The following is a 20,914-nucleotide window of genomic DNA, read 5'->3' as shown; positions in this document are numbered from 1 at the left end:
CATACCCACATTCTGTCAATAAGCTTGCTTTCAAAATTAAAATTGTAGCAATTTTTCATCCTTAATAAAGGCTCCTTCCTGTTTCCTCCCTTCTGTTTCACAATTGAAAACATCTTAATTCTTGAGAATTTAAAGAATGTGGGAAAACAGGATGTATAGTCTTCCTTTATAACAATATAAATTTCTCTCCCTAATAATTGCTCCCTAAAGAAGAAAATGACCTCTCTTTTATCCATTTGGTGCAGGGACTCTACATTCCCTGCCTTGCTCAATGTGCACACCAAAGCTTCATGTAAGTGATTGCTAACTTGTTATCCTCACATTAGAAATGAAGAAAGCGAGGCTGAGAGAGGTTGCCTCCCTTAATCAAGATCACATGGTAAATGTGAGAGTCAATATTTGAGCCATAGTTTGTCTGATATCAAAATCCATGCCTTTTTTCCATGCATGTGTTGCTTATGTGCCATTTCTACCTAAAATCACAGACACACACACACACACACAACCCCACCCATCTTTACACATGCATACAGACTTCTACTGCCTCCTATTTCTGGTCTATTGTTAAGAGAAGGAAGTAACTCTCTTCTCCATCAGCTTCTATCCTCCATGTCTAAAGTCATTGTCTCCCACTAACCTCACTGAATACCCAGGAAACAGTAGTTGTGAATGAAGCTTATTTATTTTCTTCATGGTACTGAAGAAAGTTATTTGCAGATTAGGCATCTTAGGGACTCATCTCAGCACTGTCACTGATTTGCTTTGTGGCTTGGGAAAGTTACTTGTCTTCAGTGGCCCTTGGTTTTCTCACCTCTAGAACAAGAAGTTATACAGGACAATCCTCCAGGTCTCTTCATCTCTTTGTCTATGGCTTTTGTCTTTGTGATTTGATGTCTGCAGCCACATCTCCATACTTTGGGACATGCCATCACAGATCATTAGCGTGCATCTTTCTCACCCCTCATTCCTGTTGGAAGGCAAAACAACTTTTCTTTTTTTCCCTTTCCTGATAGTGCAGGAAGGTTAAAGGTTGGAGGAGCCTCTTTTCTCACTGACTCTATTTTCAAAGAAATAGTTTCTTCTATTTAAAGAAAGTGAAGTCCATTTATTTCAAAATATCTTCCCCAAATATATTACGTATCATATATATTTTTTTCCTAAATATTTAGAATCCCATTTCTACGGACAATCATCTTTCCTTCAAAGATTTCTGATGGGCAATGCTGAGTAAACACAGTTTCAATGAGAGAGCAAAGTCTAGCTTTTTCGGTTCAACTGTAGAGGAAAGAGATGTTGACAGGAAACTTAGTTTTCCTTGTGGTTTTAGTTCTGAAGGTGAAGGAAGGAATTGCTGGTATCTTGAGGTCATTTTTGTCTCAGCCGAAAATCATCTCCCTGATCAACTAAATGAATTTTAATTACTAGAAAAGTATGCATATGTCTTTTAGACACATCTAACTCTTTGCCTTTGGATCATATTTGGAGCCAAATTCTGAAAAAGAATGCAATATATCAAAATGTCTTCTGTTTCCAAAGGGGAAAATAAATGATGATTCCCAATATTCATGTTGAAAATTCTTCTCTAAATGGTAATGAGGCATCGCTAGGTAAACGTTTGCTAGAAATTTGGGAAACAAACCACTTCCATGAAGTGCAACCTAAGAGCACAATGACTGTGAGGAAGAGAGGCTAATATGAAGGCAGAGGTATCAAATACGCCCAAAGTAAAGTGTGGAGGAAATGGTCAAGATTTGACCATATCTGGTGAGCCTCAGCTTGGGTAGAGTCTGAGATATCATTGTATTCCTGAACAAGGAAACTAGAACAAAAATGCTCCCACTTAAGTTTCTGTATTACTGTCCTTGTCCCAGTCTTTTGCCAGTGTACTAGGAAGAAAAGTAACAGTGGAAGAAGCAGGCACGCCATTCCTCTCAATATAGGAGACTCACTGCATGAAAGGAAGGTCCATGCCCCAGGGAGGCTCTAGACCTTTGTTCACTGACCCAGGGCCCTGGTGCAGGATGCAACCTACACAACTGTGTGTAGCAGCCCTGGACTCTCAGAGGTGCCATGTTTTCTCTTGAATTGGGACCTTGTCCCAGCCTAGAGTCCTCTCCATCCCTCCTCCAGCCTTTTACTGGTGTGCTACACACTATTCTTTTAGATCTCTGCTTAAACATTACTTCCTGGGACCTCAGCCTGCATTAGATGCCTGCTTTAGATATCTCCACCTCACCACTCATAACTGAGCTGCAATTGCCTATTCTTTGATCCTCCCCATGATCTAGGGAACGCCTAGAGGCCACTGTTTTTTTCCTTTTCTGCTATCCATGGCGTTGAGCACAGAGTGGGCACCTGGTAAATCTGTGTAGCAGAAATGAGGGAATAGGTGAGGGGAGCAGGGAAAGAGAAAAAGGAAGAAAAGAAGGGGAGACAGGGAGAGAGAAAGAGAAAAAGAGAATGCGGGAGATGAAGGGAGATACAAGAAAGAGACAAGGAGAGAGAAATAAAAAGGTTGAGAGTGAAGGAAAGGAAAGGGGAGGGAGGAGAGAGAGAGAGAAGAGAACTAGGTCTGCCACCCAGGAGGTGGAGCTGGGCTTCCCTGCATCTTCACCTGCCTCCTCTCCTCTCTCACTTCTCACCATCTCATGGTCACACCTCATCTAGTCCTAGTGTGTGGATCCAACAGAACAAAACCTTTTCACCTGTGAGAAATGCACAAGTCAGAGTCTCCCTTTTCTTTTCTCCCAGAACTATATTCTAGGATTTCCATCAACAATGTCAAAACTCTAATCTGAGGAGTAAGCTCAAACCAGCAAGACCCCTGGAATTGTGGGTCTCCTCATTCAAGTTTACTAAGCTCCTGCTAGTGCACAGAGAGCCAGGAGGATGCTGTAGGTAATATGGGCTACAGAATGAATTGTTTTACAGAGCTTATTAAAAGTGCTTCCTTGGGGGAAATGCCCTTTTTCTGCTAGAGTAGGGGCTCATGGTCTTGCTCTAGGGCCTCTTGTTTATGACATGTTCTGGAAAAGGGTTCTGGGTCTGGAATTTCCTACTAGGCCAATGAGAGAGAAATTCACTTGGTTGCTAGAGGGCTGAGAATTGAATTTAAGTTTTTACGTAAAGTTGTGATTTTTAACTTGCAGCAACATTACCTTGGGCAGCTTGTTTAAAATGAGCAGTTCTAGGTTCCAACCCCATAGACTCTTATTCAGTGGGTTGGAGAGGGGTCTAGAATTCTGCCTCCTGCTTGCTTCTGATACAGGCTCTCAGGACCTTTAGGGAGAAGCCTGACAGAGGGAGGCTGTGGCCAACTCTCAATGCAGTTCAAACCCTTTGCTTGTGGACTTTGGTTCCACCATGAGCAGGAAAGAAGATGGTGAAACCTCCAGCCATATAGTTTCTGGAGAGGGGACACTGACCATATTTCACTTGGTGGCCAGCCCCTGGTGGGTTTGGAGTATCCAAGTTAGGTCTTAATTTTGTTTCTTCCAGAACTTTTCCTTCTTGCTAGGGTCTCCATTACTGGGAATTGGGCTACATCCCATTCTTGTTACCTTCTAAGGTGGCTCCACAAGGTGAGAGACACCACTCCCTCTAGTGAGGACACAAATGGTGTTTTGTGAAATAACAACTCTGCACAGGGCTGGCTTCTTCCTGGGAAGCTACAGCCTAGGTAGCAAATTAGAAACTTTGTCAGAGAAGGTGGGTAGGAGGACAAGATGCTGAAGATCCCTCTGGTGGTCCATAAATGTGCATTGACAAGGGCAGACTGCAGAATGTCAGCTGAGTAGGGAAGAGGGGGGTGGCAGGGAAGGGTGGGAAGGTGAGTAAGGATAGCAGGAGCTAGAATCTCTGCTTCCTTTCCCATTTCAGCTACTGAGTAGCTGGGGGATGTGGTGTCAGCCTTCTGGCTCTCAGGGCGTCTGTTTGCTCTTACAAAAATGGAGAACATACTGTTGGCACCCTTGACCCCCACCCCATAGCTGCAATGGGAAGGGTAAATGCCATGACACATAGGGAAGCACCTTTAGAAACCCACGCAAAAGTCTTCCAGCCAGGGATTTCATACATTAACTTGAAGGGTGCAGAATCTGCCATCCCAAAATATGTTACTTTGGCACACAGATTATTTTGGGATAAAGGCCCTTTAAAAAAGCCAGCAGGTGCAAGAAAGGTGCTCTGACCCTCCCCGTTATCTTCCCGAAAGCAGGAGATAAACCCCCATATGGAAGATGGCCTCCCTGTACCAGAAGGGAAAGAACATTCTTATCATCAAGCACAGGAAGTTGAGACCGAGAGAATTCTGTACAAACAGACCTTGTTAAAATCATTCTTATCTTCCTTTAGCCTCCCCACACAGTTTACTTTTACACAGTTGCCTCTTTTTGTTCGACCTGGTCTAAAAGCATTTAGGTTTTGCCACTTCTTTGAGTCTTCATTTCCTTATGAGGGCTTACAAAAAAACTTTGATTAAATACATTTGCATGCTTTTCCCCTGTTAATCTGTCATCAGTCAAATTCTCAGGCCCAGCTGAAAAATTAAGTGTGAAGAGAGAAGATTTTGCCTTCCCTACACATAATAAGCAGCACAATTGCCATGGAAGATTATGTCCTGTGACATTTCTAATGCCTGCATTTCCGGCCGCTACCTGTCCTTCCTTCCTATACATTTCCAAGTGCTGCATCTCTGCCTGGAAGGTCAGCTCATAGCTTCCACTGTCTCTCAGCCTAGAGTTCTTTTTTTCTACATTTGGCTTCTCAGAAGCAATCCATTTTTTGTTGGTGTTATTTTCTCATATTCTATACTCTTCTCCTCTCCCGCTTTGTTTCCCATATTCTAGAGATGGCTGCTCAATTGGTGAGTTCTTCAATAAATACCTTCTAAAAAATCATATGCCCTTCCACAGTCTATTCAGTCCATTCTTTATTGCTTTATTTCTCTACAAAAACCAAGTGAGGCGACTCATCAAAGTGCAAGGCCTTGACTGCTGGGAAACCAGACAGATCATTCCTACAAGGCACTGCTACCTCCAGTCTAGAATGGTCTAGACCATTCTCCCAACACATCTGCCAACCACATCTTTTCCTGCCACCCAGCCTCTTCTATCTCAGGCCCCAGAGTATTCCACTTGCTCTTCCCTCCCTTCTCCAAGTAGCACCAAGGCTCCCTGGCCCCCTTCATCCATGTGGATCTCAGCTCAAATGTTTTTTCTTTAGAGAGTCTTCCCTTGATTTCCACATCTTACACAGCTCTCTCATTCAACATTCCTCTACCCTGCTTCATTTCTCCTTCAGAGCACTTTAACCGGTGATTCTCAAACCTAGCTGCAATTTAGAATCACTTGAGAGCTGGGTAACTGCCTAGGTTCCCAAGCTCTAATCCCTGATTTAATTGCTTGTGATAGAGGAGCTGGCATTTTTTAAAAAAGCTCTCCAGGTAATTCTTATGTGGAATCAGGGTTGAGAAATTCTAGCTAAACATTGTTATATATTTGCTATTTGACTCAACTATTAGAATAATCATAGACTGCAAATAAAGGCCACAAATTCCTTCCAAACCTGTATACCTGCCATTTACAATGTATCTTTGATGCATCTCCCATCAGGAGATGGAGTACCCTTTACATCTGCGCTGGCCTTGTGTCTTGATTTGACCAGTAGAATGCTGAAACACAGTACTGTAGAACATCTGAGGGAGCCTACTGGAAAGAGAAGGGCTATGCGGAGCAGAGATAAGCTGTCTCCGCTGAGGCCCTTCAAACAACCAGCTGACAGCTAGCACCACCTGCCAGCTGGGAGTCAGGCCTTCTTAGACCACCAGCCCCAGATAAGGCGCCACATAACTGCAGGTGCATGAGTGGACCCACGTGAAACCAATAGAAGACCAGCTCAGCTAAGCCCAGCCAAGCCCAGCCCCAATTGCCGACCCACAGAATTGAAAGTAAATGGTTATTGCTTTAAGCCATTAGGTTTTGGTGCCACTTGCTATGCAGCAATAAACTGATATAGAATGTAGGTCTCATGAGGACAGAGAGAGACTCTGTGTGGTTTTGGGGTTGTTTATTTGTTGTTGCTATTCTATCCCCATTCTCTAGGTCAGTGCCTACCAGAGCACATGGTAGGTTCTCAACCACTATTTTCTAAATAATTCAATTAAATATCTGATAAGCCTTTAAAATTGCTGTTTTGCACTTGCTAAGAGTCTGGTTGGCATCATGGGAGACTTCTCTAAGTACTTAGAGTCAGCTAATTAGAAGGATATGACTCCTTTTCTCTTCCCCAAGAAATACCTTAAACTGCTGCAGTGAAGCTTTCCTTTCTCAGTGGGTCATTTCATAAAAGGGTTGTTTGTTTAGCATAAATCTTTGCTGATTCAGGAAATCTTTTTTTTTCTAACTCTTCAGTTCAAACACTCCTTAGTTCACAGATACTTCAGAAATTGACTACTTCCTTCAGTTCTCCCCTGAGAAGAGCATCAAGGTAGCTGGGGATGAGAGGACACCATTCTGAGCAGGTGGGTGGGATGGGAGTGGAGCTGAGGGCAGTGGAGTATAAGGCATTTGCAAACAACAACAACAAAACTGGAAAACTGGTGACAGTGGTTTCATGTCAGTTTCTATTATAAGAAGGCTATATTTTGGTAATAAGCTCTATTCAGAAGCAAAAAGCCTGTCATTATAAGTCCCAGTGCAACGAGAAACTAAGAGAGGGCTAATGGGGTGCAATGGGGTGGTCTAACCAAGAATTGTGTGCTGAACTGGAAAGCTTTTTGAGTCCAGCTGTCTACAGCTGGGTTCTCCCTTAAGCAGACTCTGAAACTAAGATTTGGGTAATCCCAGGAAACACAAGTAGGGAAGTGTGGAGGTGACATAGGAAAGGGAAAGAGACCAACAAAAGATGTGTTGATGAGCAGGTTACTGTGTGGGCAACTGGAGCTCAGTCCTGTTGGGGACTCTGGCAGACAATGGAGAATACACTTCTGAGTTGTCCTGCTCCAGGAAGTAAGGAGGCTGGCATAGACATCCACCTATTTTGGGCCTGCTCTATGTATGAGCCTTGCCTATTCCTGCAGTCAGAGCAAGCACTTAGAACAGAATGGAACAACAGTGAGTACATAAACCATGAGGGGATAAGTGACAGTGTCTGCTATAATGGCCAGTAGTTTGCAAAAGAGCCCATCCCAAGCAATGCAGCTCCTGAAGGGAACCGGGTAGCTGGTGGTGGGATCTGCCAGGCCCTGGAAGCCTGTCTAGGCATTTGCCCCAGACTTCCCCACAATGGCCACTCTCCCTCTCAAGATACCGCTCCTTCCTAAGGGTGCTTGTCTCCAGATCTTAGAGCTTTCTTAGGGTCGCTTCCCCTGAGTGGATGGCAGAAGGAAGTAATGGCAATGTCATATTTGATACAACAGCCAATGCTTATTGAATGCCACTTATGTGCTGGACAAGGATTATACCATTTCATTCTCAACAATGCTGTGAGAGATACTGTCATGAAACATCTTTTGTATCTGATAGAACAGGCACAGGGGGTGAAATAATTTTCCCAAATCACACAGTTAGATGTAAGAGTTGAAATCCTAGCTCTGTCCTTTGATACCTCCACACCCTTGACCATTACCTTTGACCACTACTCCCTATAATAGGGAAATATTATAAAGGGTTTATGGGCAGATACAAATTGTATCCTGGGATGGTCTCTGAATAGCTAGATGACTTTGGATAAGTCATTCAACTTTGTTTGTTTTGAGACAGGGTCTTGCTGTGTCACCCAGGATGGTATGCAGTGGCATGATCTTGGCTCACTGCAACCTCAGCCTCCCAGGCTCAGCTGATCCTCCCACCTCAGCCTCCCAAGTAGCTGGCACTACGGGCATGCACCACCATGCTCAGTTAATTTTTGTAGAGATGGGCTTTTGCCATGTTGGCCAGGCTGGTCTAGAACTCCTGGACTCAATTGATCTGTCCACCTTGGCCTCCCAAAGTGCTGGGATTACAGGCATCAGCCACTGTGCCCCGCCTCAATCATTCAACTTTGAAGCTTATTTAACTTTGAGACTTATTTTTCTCATCTGTAAAATGGACCTAAGGACCTATCCTAATGGGGTATGTGTGAGGAGGAGATGGAATTGTGTGTTTTGGTGGCTGGCACTTAGGAGGGCTCCACAAAAGTATGCTCTTTGCATCCGCCTATGAACTCTGCCTTCCTTCCAGGTGACATCGTTCTCATTCTTTTCTGTGGTGCTCAGAGGCCACCCCCAGGCTTGCCTTTGTCTTGTACTGCTTTGAGGGGAGTTTTGATCCAAGAATTTATTTAGATCATACATCCTACCTAGGTGGTGAGCTCCCAGAGGCAGGGAACTAAATTTGGCCTTTTATTATCATTGTCTTTGTATTCTCTGGAACATGGGTTTAGTGCTGGCACCTAGTTAATGCTTGATAATGATTATCGATGTTTGTTCTTGTTAATAAGAAAAATAAGAAATATTTCGAAAACAGAAAAATGTACAGACAACCTGATTCCAGTATCTCTGGAGGGCATTTTCCATCCATGCTGAGTGTCTTTCTGGTCCTCAACCTAAGTATTTGAGGCTTCTGATAAATGGTAAGGATCTCTGTCACCAAGTTGGACTCTTGTTGTACATTCCAGCGAGCTTTCACATCTGTCTAGCATGTACGAGTGTTGCCAATTCTTGCAGGGCCAGCATCTTCAACAGTTGGGTCACTGCAGTGATATTAGCAACAATTATTAGGCACTCTCCATGGTACACACTTTATAGATACTGCCTTGCTGAATGTATACCTGAAATATAACATGTAAACAGTATCACTACATTTGAAGAAACTCAGTCACAGAGAGGATAAATAATTTGCCCAAAGCCACATGGCTTGAAGAGGGTAGAGCTTAGATTTGAAATATGTCTCTCTCATAGTTTCTTCATGGACTCTGTTGATATTGGACTCTGTAACTCTCTCTTATCCATTCTTCTATAACAACTCCTCTCTGGTGGGCAATACATTCAATCTTATGGTTAAAATGAGATTTGCAGAGCTGGTAGATATACAATCTTAGGACAACTTTCAAGATTTTAGCTCAGAACCACTGAGTCAGCCATTAACTGACATTATGGTAAATAGTTACTCATTTATTTGATCATTATCTTTCTCTGTTTACTGAAATGTAAGCTCCAAAAATGTATTTTGTTCCCTGCTGTATCTCTCTCTGCATATAACAGTGCCTACGATGTAGTAGGTGCTCAATAAATATTTGTTAAATGAATGCATCCATTATATGCTAATTTCATAGTTTCACTATGAGAGCAGCCGTCTCATTTCTAAGCTATTTGGAGGCACTTCACTCCTTTCTGCCCCCTCTCCATAAATACACATCACCACTACATTTTATCCTCATGAGACTTATACTTAACTGGTCAGAGGACACATATGAAACCATAAAGCACTTTAGGTAACCCACATAAAAGCAGGGTCCTTATATGTTCTGGACTCTGTGGAGTTAGGATCTGAGAACCCAGTCTAACACATAAACATTACAAAAGGAAGCTCAATTTTTACGTATGTATCTTTAAGAACATAAAAGTTGATAAAATTCATAACCTATAAGCCATGTTTCTGATAAGCACCTTTCCTTTCCTTCTTCTTTTCCACCTGCTATTACTCTGGTATCCCTAAAAGTCTTTCTCGATGTCCAACCTATTTGACATTTCTCTCTTCTTCCTCCTTCATAACCCCCAGGCCTATGTTAGGTGGACTGCCTGAGCCTAGTTGCCCAAGTCTACTGATCTTCCCTCGTTTCTCTAGTATGCTATCACTTGCTAGCTGTGTAACCTTGAGTGTGTTACATAGATGGTGCCTCACCTTTCTTGTATATAAGGAGGGCATTTACTCCTATGCGGAAGGGACTATGAAGATTAATGAGCTCATACTTATAAGATGCTTCCAACAGTGCCTGGTACACAGGAAGTGCTTAATAACCTTAACTGCTAGTAGTAGTAGTAGTGGTCGTAGTATTCATAGTAATATTATCATCTGATTGTACACCACTAAGTACTGGAGAATCAACCAACTAAAATGGGAACTCTAGAGACAGCAGAGAGAAGGGATTAATCTGCTGCTGCACAGTCAAATATCTCTTTTTTGTTATGTATGTGTATGGGAGAATTGGGTACAGGGAAAGGTGGAAGCCTCATTACATAATCCTGCACACATAGACACCAGGTACTACAAGAATTTAGGTACTAGAAGATTTCTCTTCTCTCTGTACTGTAGCTCCTGGTATCTATTTTCAGTGTTTTTTTTTATTATTATTATACTTCACGTTTTAGGGTACATGTGCACAATGTGCAGGTTTGTTACATATGTATCCATGTGCCATGTTGTTTTGCTGCACCCATTAACTCGTCATTTAGCATTAGGTATATCTCCTAATGCTGTCCCTCCCACCTCCCCCCACCCCACAACAGTCCCCGGAGTGTGATGTTCCCCTTCCTGTGTCCATGAGTTCTCATTGTTCAATTCCCACCTATGAGTGGAAACAGGCGGTGTTTGGTTTTTTGTCCTTGTGATAGTTTACTGAGAATGATGTTTTCCAGTTTCATCCATGTCCCTACAAAGGACATGAACTCATCATTTTTTATGGCTGCATAGTATTCCATGGTGTATATGTGCCACATTTTCTTAATCCAGTCTATCCTTGTTGGACATTTGGGTTGGTTCCAACTCTTTGCTATTGTGAATAGTGCCGTAATAAACATACGTGTGCATGTGTCTTTATAGCAGCATGATTTATAGTCCTTTGGGTATATACCCAGTAATGGGATGGCTGGGTCAAATGGTATTTCTAGTTCTAGATGCCTGAGGAATCGCCACACTGTCTTCCACAATGGTTGAACTAGTTTACAGTCCCACCAACAGTGTAAAAGTGTTCCTATTTCTCCACATCCTCTCCAGCACCTGTTGTTTCCTGATTTTTTAATGATGGCCATTCTAACTGGTGTGAGATGGTATCTCACTGTGGTTTTGATTTGCATTTCTCTGATGGCCAGTGATGATGAGCATTTCTTCATCTGTTTTTTGGCTGCATAAATGTCTTCTTTTGAGAAGTGTCTGTTCATGTCCTTTGCCCACTTTTTGATGGGGTTGTTTGTTTTTTTCTTATAAATTTGTTTGAGTTCATTGTAGATTCTGGATATTAGCCCTTTGTCAGATGAGTAGGTTGCAAAAATTTTCTCCCATTCTGTAGGTTGCCTGTTCACTCTGATGGTAGTTTCTTTTGCTGTGCAGAAGCTCTTTAGTTTGATTAGATCCCATTTGTCAATTTTGGCTTTTGTTGCCATTGCTTTTGGTGTTTTAGACATGAAGTCCTTGCCCACGCCTATGTCCTGAATGGTATTGCCTAGATTTTCTTGTAGGATTTTAATGGTTTTAGGTCTAACATTTAAGTCTTTAATCCATCTTGAATTAATTTTTGTATAAGGTGTAAGCAAGGGATCCAGTTTCAGCTTTCTACCTATGGCTAGCCAGTTTTCCCAGCACCATTTATTAAATAGGGAATTCTTTCCCCATTTCGTTTTTGTCAGGTTTGTCAAAGATCAGATAGTTGTAGATATGCGGCATCATTTCTGAGGGCTCTGTTCTGTTCCATTGATCTATGTCTCTGTTGTGGTACCAGTACCATGCTGTTTTGGTTACTGTAGCCTTGTAGTAGAGTTTAAAGTCAGGTAGCGTGATGCCTCCAGCTTTGTTCTTTTGGCTTAGGATTGACTTGGCGATGCGGGCTCTTTTTTGGTTCCATATGAACTTTAAAGTAGTTTTTTCCAATTCTGTGAAGAAAGTCATTGGTAGCTTGATGGGGATGGCATTGAATCTATAAATTACCTTGGGCAGTATGGCCATTTTCACGATATTGATTCTTCCAACCCATGAGCATGGAATGTTCTTCCATTTGTTTGTATCCTCTTTGATTTCATTGAGCAGTGGTTTGTAGTTCTCCTTGAAGAGGTCCTTCACATCCCTTGTAAGTTGGATTCCTAGGTATTTTATTCTCTTTGAAGCAATTGTGAATGGGAGTTCACTCATGATTTGGCTCTCTGTTTGTCTGTGATTGGTGTACAAGAATGCTTGTGATTTTTGTACATTGATTTTGTATCCTGAGACTTTGCTGAAGTTGCTAATCAGCTTAAGGAGATTTGGGGCTGAGACAATGGGGTTTTCTAGATATACAATCATGTCATCTGCAAACAGGGACAGTTTGACTTCCTCTTTTCCTAATTGAATACCCTTTATTTCCTTCTCCTGCCTGATTGCTCTGGCCAGAACTTCCAGCACTATGTTGAATAGGAGTGGTGAGAGAGGGCATCCCTGTCTTGTGCCAGTTTTCAGAGGGAATGCTTCCAGTTTTTGCCCATTCAGTATGATATTGGCTGTGGGTTTGTCGTAGATAGCTCTTATTATTTTGAGATGCATCCCATCAATACCTAATTTATTGAGAGTTTTTAGCATGAAGGGTTGTTGAATTTTGTCAAAGGCCTTTTCTGCATCTATTGAGATAATCATGTGGTTTTTGTCTTTGGTTCTGTTTATATGCTGGATTACATTTATTGATTTGCGTATGTTGAACCAGCCTTGCATCCCAGGGATGAAGCCCACTTGATCATGGTGGATAAGCTTTTTGATGTGCTGCTGGATTCGGTTTGCCAGTATTTTATTGAGGATTTTTGCATCAATGTTCATCAAGGATACTGGTCTGAAATTCCCTTTTTTGGTTATGTCTCTGCTAGGCTTTGGTATCAGGATGATGATGGCTTCATAAAATGTGTTAGGGAGGATTCCTTCTTTTTCTATCGATTGGAACAGTTTCAGAAGGAATGGTACCAGTTCCTCCCTGTACCTCTGGTAGAATTCGGCTGTGAATCCATCAGGTCCTGGACTCTTTTTGGTTGGTAAGCTATTGATTATTGCCACAATTTCAGAGCCTGTTATTGGTCTATTCAGAGATTCAACTTCTTCCTGGTTTAGTCTTGGGAGGGTGTATTTGTCGAGGAATTTATCCATTTCTTCTAGATTTTCTAGTTTATTTGCATAGAGGTGTTTGTTTGTAGTATTCTCTGATGGTAGGTTGTATTTCTGTGGGATTGGTGGTGATATCCCCTTTTTCATTTTTTATTGCATCTATTTGATTCTTCTCTCTTCTCTTCTTTATTAGTCTTGCTAGCGGTCTATCAATTTTGTTGATCTTTTAAAAAAACCAGCTCCTGGATTAATTTTTTGAAGGGTTTTTGTGTCTCTATTTCCTTCAGTTCTGCTCTGATTTTAGTTATTTCTAGCCTTCTGCTAGCTTTTGAATGTGTTTGCTCTTGCTTTTCTAGTTCTTTTAATTGTGATGTTAGGGTGTCAATTTTGGATCTTTCCTGCTTTCTCTTGTGGGCATTTAGTGCTATAAATTTCCCTCTACACACTGCTTTGAATGTGTCCCAGAGATTCTGGTATGTTGTGTCTTTGTTCTCGTTGGTTTCAAAGACCATCTTTATTTCTGCCTTCATTTCATTATGTACCCAATAGTCATTCAGGAGCAGGTTGTTCAGTTTCCATGTAGTTGAGCGGTTTTGAGTGAGTTTCTTAATCCTGAGTTCTAGTTTGATTGCACTGTGGTCTGAGAGACAGTTTGTTATAATTTCTGTTCTTTTACATTTGCTGAGGAGAGCTTTACTTCCAACTATGTGGTCAATTTTGGAATAGGTGTGGTGTGGTGCTGAAAAAAATGTATATTCTGTTGATTTGGGGTGGAGAGTTCTGTAGATGTCTATTAGGTCCACTTTGTGCAGAGCTGAGTTCAATTCCTGGGTATCCTTGCTAACTTTCTGTCTCGTTGATCTGTCTCATGTTGACAGTGTGGTGTTAAAATCTCCCATTATTATTGTGTGGGAGTTTAAGTCCCTTTGTAGGTCACTCAGGACTTGTTTTATGAATCTGGGTCCTCCTGTGTTGGGTGCATATATATTTAGGATAGTTAGCTCTTCTTTTTGAATTGATCCCTTTACCATTATGTAATGGCCTTCTTTGTCTCTTTTGATCTTTGATGGTTTAAAGTCTATTTTATCAGAGACTAGGATTGCAACCCCTGCCTTTTTTTGTTTTCCATTTGCTTGGTAGATCTTCCTCCACCCCTTTATTTTGAGTCTATGTGTGTCTCTGCACGTGAGATGGGTTTCCTGAATACAGCACACTGATGGGTCCTGACTCCTTATCCAGTTTGCCAGTCTGTGTCTTTTAATTGGAGCATTTAGCCCATTTACATTTAAAGTTAATATTGTTATGTGTCAATCTGATCCTGTCATTATGATGTTAGTTGGTTATTTTGCTCGTTAGTTGCTATAGTTTCTTCCTAGCCTTGATGGTCTTTACAATTTGGCATGTTTTTGCAGGGGCTGGTACCTGTTGTTCCTTTCTATGTTTAGTGCTTCCTTCAGGAGCTCTTTTAGGGCAGGCCTGGTGGTGACAGAATCACTCAGCATTTGCTTGTCTGTAAAGTATTTTATTTCTCCTTCACTTATGAAGCTTAGTTTGGCTGGATATGAAATTCTGGGTTGAAAATTCTTTTCTTTAAGATTGTTGAATATCGGCTCCCACTCTCTTCTGGCTTGTAGAGTTTCTGCTGAGAGATCAGCTGTTAGTCTGATGGGCTTCCCTTTGTGGGTAACCCGACCTTTCTCTCTGGCTGCCCTTAACATTTTTTCCTTCATTTCAACTTTGGTGAATCTGACAATTATGTGTCTTGGAGTTGCTCTTCTTGAGGAGTATCTTTGTGGTGTTCTCTGTATTTCCTGAATCTGAATGTTGGCCTGCCTTGCTAGATTGGGGAAGTTCTCCTGGATAATATCTTGCAGAGTGTTTTCCAACTTGGTTCCATTCTCCCTGTCATTTTCAGGTACACCAATCAGACGTAGGTTTGGTCTTTTCACATAGTCCCAAATTTCTTGGAGGCTTTATTTGTTTCTTTTTATTCTTTTTTCTCTAAACTTCCCTTCTCGCTTCATTTCATTCATTTCATCTTCCATCAGCGATACCCTTTCTTCCAGTTGATCGCATCGGCTACCGAGGCTTCTGCAGTCTTCGCGTAGTTCTCGATACTTGGCTTTCAGCTCCATCAGCTCCTTTAAGCCCTTCTCTCCATTGGTTATTCTAGTTATCCATTCGTCTAATTTTTTTTCAAAGTTTTTAACTTCTTTGCTATTGTTTTGAATTTCCTCCTGTAGTTCGGAATAGTTTGATGGTCTGAAGCCTTCTTCTCTCAACTCGTCAAAGTCATTCTCCATCCAGCTTTGTTCCGTTGCTGGTGAGGAACTGCGTTCCTTTGGAGGAGGAGAGGTGCTCTGTTTTTTAGAGTTTCCAGTTTTTCTGCCCTGTTTTTTCCCCATCTTTGTGGTTTTATCTACTTCTCATCTTTGATGATGGTGATGTACAGATGGGTTTTTGGTGTGGATGTCCTTTCTGTTTGTTAGTTTTCCTTCTACCAGACAGGACCCTCAGCTGCAGGTCTGTTGGAGTTTACTAGAGGTCCACTCCAGACCCTGTTTGGCTGGGTGTCAGCAGCAGTGGCTGCAGCACAGCGGATTTTTGTGAGACCACAAATTCAGCTGTCTGATAGTTCCTCTGGAAGTTTTGCCTCAGAGGAGTACCCGGCCGAGTGAGGTGTCAGTCTGTCCCTACTGGGGGGTGCCTCCCAGTTAGGCTGCTCGGGGGTGAGGGACCCACTTTAGGAGGCAGTCTGTCCGTTCTTAGATCTCCAGCTGCGTGCTGGGAGAACCACTACTCTCTTCAAAGCTGTCAGTCAGACAGGGACATTTAAGTCTGCAGAGGTTCCTGCTGAATTTTTGTTTGTCTGTGCCCTGCCCCCAGAGGTGGAGCCTACAGAGGCAGGCAGGCCTCCTTGAGCTGTGGTGGGCTCCACCCAGTTCGAGCTTCCTGGCTGCTTTGTTTACCTAAGCAAGCCTAGGCAATGGCAGACGCCCCTCCTCCAGCCTCGCTGCCGCCTTGCAGTTTGATCTCAGACTGCTGTGCTAGCACTCAGCGAGACTCCGTGGGCATAGGTCCCTCCGAGCCAGGTGTGGGACACAATCTCCTAGTGTGCAGTTTTCCAGGCCCGTTGGAAAAGCGCAGTATTAGGGTGGGACTGACCCGATTTTCCAGGTGCTGTCTGTTACCCCTTTCTTTGACTAGGAAAGGGAACTCTCTGACCCCTTGCACTTCCCGAGTGAGGCAATGCCTCGCCCTGCTTCAGCTGGCACACAGTGTGCCTCACTGACTGTCCTGCACCCACTGTTTGGCACTCCTTAGTGAGATGAAACCGGTACCTCAAACAGAAATGCAGAAATCACCCGTCTTCTGTGTTGCTCAGGCTGGGAGCTGTAGACCGGAGCTGTTCCTATTCAGCCATCTTGGCTCCACCCTCCTATTTTCAGTTTTGTCTATTCTTTGAAAAGAGGCTTTTTGGACCACCTATCTTCAAATATTTTAAATCTTCATTGAATTCTGTCCTGAGACTCTCTGCTTACATGCCCTGACCTTCTTTTTTGATTTTCTCCCTCTGTTTTTATAGCTTTTTTTGCTGATCACAGGGTTAAGTCTGTTAGACATTCTGAAGGTCTCTTCTTGACAATATTCTCTCCAGGTGACACCCAAAGCATCATTGTAAGTTCTACATGGCATTGGGGAAAGGTAGGATGAGGCCTAATCCAGGCTGTTTAATTTTCACCCATGGCCCACATTCTACTAGTGACAGAGCACAGGGCAAACCTCATAGAAGTAATCACTGCAACAGGGGCAGCTGCCCATGTCCACTGTCCTCCACCCACACTGGTGACGCCCACCAGAGACTGGTGTGAATTCTGTGTGCATAGGGAGACAGGACCAAGAGAGCCAATTTCATTTGAACCCAGGGTGGAGACCAGGTGAATCTCAATTTTGAAAGGACTTTAAGTCAGTTTTTCTGGGCTCCGATTCTAATTTGCTAATTGGAAGCAATTCAATAGGATGTAGCATTTCGGGCTTAAAAGATATACTCAGAAGAGGGGCTAGGATTTTTGTGTTTTGCGCCTTGAATATCTGTTTTCTCTGTTTATAGGATTTCTTTTTCCTATCATATTTTTCTCATAACACAAATGCAGTCTGATTTAGAAAGGAGGGGTCCTTATTTTAAAAACCCAAGCTCACAAATAAGATAAAATTGTGAAGTTTTGATTTGCTTCTATATTTTATTCTAAATTTTAAAGAGGAATTTTAAGGTTGCAAATTCTCTTTCTGGGCACCTTACTCCTTGTTGAAGTCTTACAGGAGTTAGGGTTGTGTGGAGGAAAGAGGAAGAGAGAAACTGAAATCTAAGGCTGTGGCTTGGAACCACAGCCAGCAGAAGCTCAAAATGAAGTTAAGGTGGAAGTGTGTCTGAATTTTAACTTAATGCAAAGGGAAAACACAGTGGATTCACGGGGAGAATTTAATACACATTCTTGTTAATCTTTCAAAGAGAGGCTGAAATTCATTCACTGATTCAAAAATAGGTATTGAATGTCAGCTATCTGTAATGTCCCCTTGAAGGTGTTAATGACCTGGCAATACATAAAACAGGCAAAACTCTACCCCCATCAAGTTTACATTCTAGGGTATATAGAGACACACACATATGAAAGGATCTACAGAAAACATCTATATACTTTAAAGAAGAAGCACAAGAAAGACTACCTGGTTCCCACTTTCCAAATGAGGACATAGAACGTTTACCTAAAAAGAACCTTCTGGTCCCTTCTCAGTCAAACCCTTCTGCACATCCCCAGGCCCAAAGATCATCCTGATGAGTGGAGGAATCATGCCCTTGCTCGCCTTATAGTTTCACAACCTACACACTGAACATGTGATGTTATTTCATTTAGTTTTTGATTTTTCAGTGTCATATAAATGGACATATGACTTGCATTCTCTTGTGACTTCTGTGGCTCTATATTATGTTTTGGGGTTGATCTTCAGAGATGCCTTGACTTGGAGTTCACACATTGTCCCTACTGGGTAGGATTATATGTATGACTATCCCACACTCTATGTGTCCATTCTATTATTGATATATTTGGGTTGTTTCATGTAAAAAATATATCATGATCAAGCTTTGTTGATCATTCTTAAAACTGTCTCTCTCCAGGTTTCCATATGCAAGAGTTCTTGCAGTAGTAGAATTTCTGGGTCTTTTTCCATCTACTTTCTAACTTTCTAGCAGACAGAACCTCTTCTCTCAGATGCCTGTTGTTGCCTTTTACAGAGTGGATGGTCAAAGTTGGTTTAAGGGACAAACTAAAAGGAACCTGGTTAATGATGAATTTCATGAGTTTTTGATTCAATTTTGCTTTGGCAAGAAGAAATAAAATGCAAGTTTAGTCATCCATGGATTTCAATTTCTAAATAAGAGGAAAGCTTTAGAGGAAGAGAATATGAAAGGAACAGTTCTTCAAAATGGGTAGAATAAACCTAAGTCACTGTGGTATCACGAAAGAACATCAGGCTGCAAACTCCATGAAGGCTGGGACTAGGAGTTCTCACAGGTGGCAGCAATAATGAGAACAATGTCCATATCCAGTATGGGTTAGCAATTAATTAAAGGGGATGTGTAAGAGGCCTAGTCCCATGCCCACCATGCAGTAAGAGAGGTGTCCAGTCTTATTTCCTTCCCTGAATTTCAGCTCTTCCACTGACAAGCTCTGTTACCTTTAATGGCTTGCTTGGTCTCCCTGTAACTCAGTTTCTTCATCTGTGAAATCCCATTCATGAAAGCAATCCAAAGAGCCAGGTGTCACAGTTTAAAGAGGAAATGAAGTTCCAGCTATTTCGGAGTGATTGTCAGTGATGGGAAGCTGGGAGAATCAGCAAACCAGCAGAAGGAAAATGTATCTCTTGCTGACATGTCAGCACAGGCTGTGAGGACAGACAAGGGGTAGATCAACATACAGCATCAACCATCCTATCATCTTATATCACTTATAGGCTACTTTAGAAAGATCTTCACATTTCTTTTGAGTCAAGAACAGCCAGACCAAGTGGTACTTTCCATCCTGGTGCCTGGATGGAGGGCCCCAGAGTCCCTTAGGCCTTGGATACTGGGCTGAGATTTCTGGCAACAGCAGTGGTAACAGACTGCAGGTTTCAGGCAGCTCAGAGGCAACCTACGCTAAAACCATCAGTGTAGCCAGATAATAAGGAAGGGATTACATGGATTGATGAGGCCAAGGAAAGGATTCTGGCAGAACAAAGTGGGATCTAGAGGCCTTGCTAGGCCATGCAGAGAATTTCAAATTCACGATCCAGGTCAAACGGGGCTGCCAAGGTTTTCGGTTGGTATGGCTCCTGCCAGTAAAGAGGAATAACCCTGGCTTACTTGCTGCCTATGCCCAGTAGAGTAATCCATTCTGAGATGCAGCATCGATGAACTCCAAAGCCCCCATTTCCCTTGCAGAGAGAGGCCAGCAAATCCTTTCTTTTCAGGGGAATTGTGTCCCTGGCATCTCATGGTAGGTGCCATTCACTGACCAGGCTATCAGGATGGCTGCGTGTTGGCTCAGAGGATTCTCGCCCACTGGAAGCTCAGAGGATGGGTCAGAAAAGCACTCTTAGCCTCAGAATACAGATGGGGCATCTTGGCCTTACAGTTGCTCTTTAGACATTGGCTCCATCTGGAATAAGCAACAGAAAAGCTTGGCTTTCAAAGGGCAGCCACGACATGGCAGAAAGGCTCTCCAGATGGTGGCAGAACAATCAGTAGCAATCCCAGCATGGGCTCTGGTGGCTCAATTTGCTTAGATATACCAGATCACAAGGAACTAAGAACCCCAATCTTCTGTTGCCTGAGGTCTCTGGAAAGTTTGGTAGGATAGAGAAGCTGTTGCTTCAGAGCTTTCTGAGGCTGCTATGGAGAGAATGGGTAAATGCTTCTTCAGATTGCAATGAAGTTTATAGGCTATTTACAGGAAAAAAAAAAAAAAAAAACATCTAAAAAGGTGAGAGGAAGCACTCCTGCTCTGCATCAAAGTCTCCTTGGCCTTCAGGCCTGCTCTGGTATTTAGCTCTCTCACCCCCAGGCCTCAACAGGACTTGATGGTCCTAGTTCAGAATTGTTTTTCCCTAACCTCTCCTAAGCTGCGAGTCATTCTTGTGGACCTCAATACCCAAACTCCCAAACATTTTCCCTCTGGGAAATGGTCCTCCAGCGTTGCCCTGAGGCCTGTCCTATAGGAGTAGGTAATACACACTTGGGATCTTTAGCTATGTGTGCCTGACCTAGGGAAGTGAGACAACAGCAGGGAGAAAGTGGGCCATGATCTTGAGGATTAGAGAGTGGTGAGAATTCTCGTTCTGCCACTTACTAACCATGCATTTTGGGCAAGTCACTGAAGGATAAACAAGAAAAAGACTCAAGTGCTTCACTGATTATTGTGAGGATTTAAATACATTTTTTTGGGAGAAAATGGAGGGGAAGAGATGGGGAGAGAGAACAAGCTAAGCACAGTGCTTAAATGCCTACTGAGTAGTAAGTGCTTGATAAGAAGGAGCTGTTATTATGATAGGAAAATGCTCATGTGCATAAACACTTTTTTTTTTTTTTTACAAAATTTTAAATGATTTCAACAGAATGCTAGGTTAGAAGATCTGATCACAGATCATCAGATCCAGTCACTTTATGTTTTAAATTAGGAAAGTGAAACTAAGCCCCAGGAGAAGTGACCTCCCTGTGGTCACCTAGGGGCAGAGCCACTGCTGAGAACTAGGGCTTCTGACCCCAATGCCCTGTCTACCTGGCTGTTTGCCTTAGAAGGAGTCAAACAGACCTCACAGTATCACCTACCATCTGGTAAATG

General features: G+C 42.6%; 1 long non-coding RNA gene across 1 annotated transcript; it reads right to left on the bottom strand.

Moving 5' to 3' along the window:
- Positions 1-899: 899 nt before the first annotated feature.
- On the bottom strand, positions 900-18,938 carry LOC134734378 (uncharacterized). The gene is made up of 3 exons (XR_010117592.1): positions 18,771-18,938; positions 8,522-8,730; positions 900-967 (listed from the first exon to the last, which is right to left on the bottom strand). It is a non-coding gene; the product is annotated as an uncharacterized lncRNA (long non-coding RNA).
- Between the last annotated feature and the right edge of the window lie 1,976 nt (positions 18,939-20,914).

The sequence above is a fragment of the Symphalangus syndactylus genome, chromosome 2 (genome assembly GCF_028878055.3).
Source record: "Symphalangus syndactylus isolate Jambi chromosome 2, NHGRI_mSymSyn1-v2.1_pri, whole genome shotgun sequence".
NCBI classification, from domain to species: domain Eukaryota; kingdom Metazoa; phylum Chordata; class Mammalia; order Primates; family Hylobatidae; genus Symphalangus; species Symphalangus syndactylus.
Note: the sequence above shows the minus strand (reverse complement) of the source record. Positions and strands in the feature narration are given on the sequence as shown.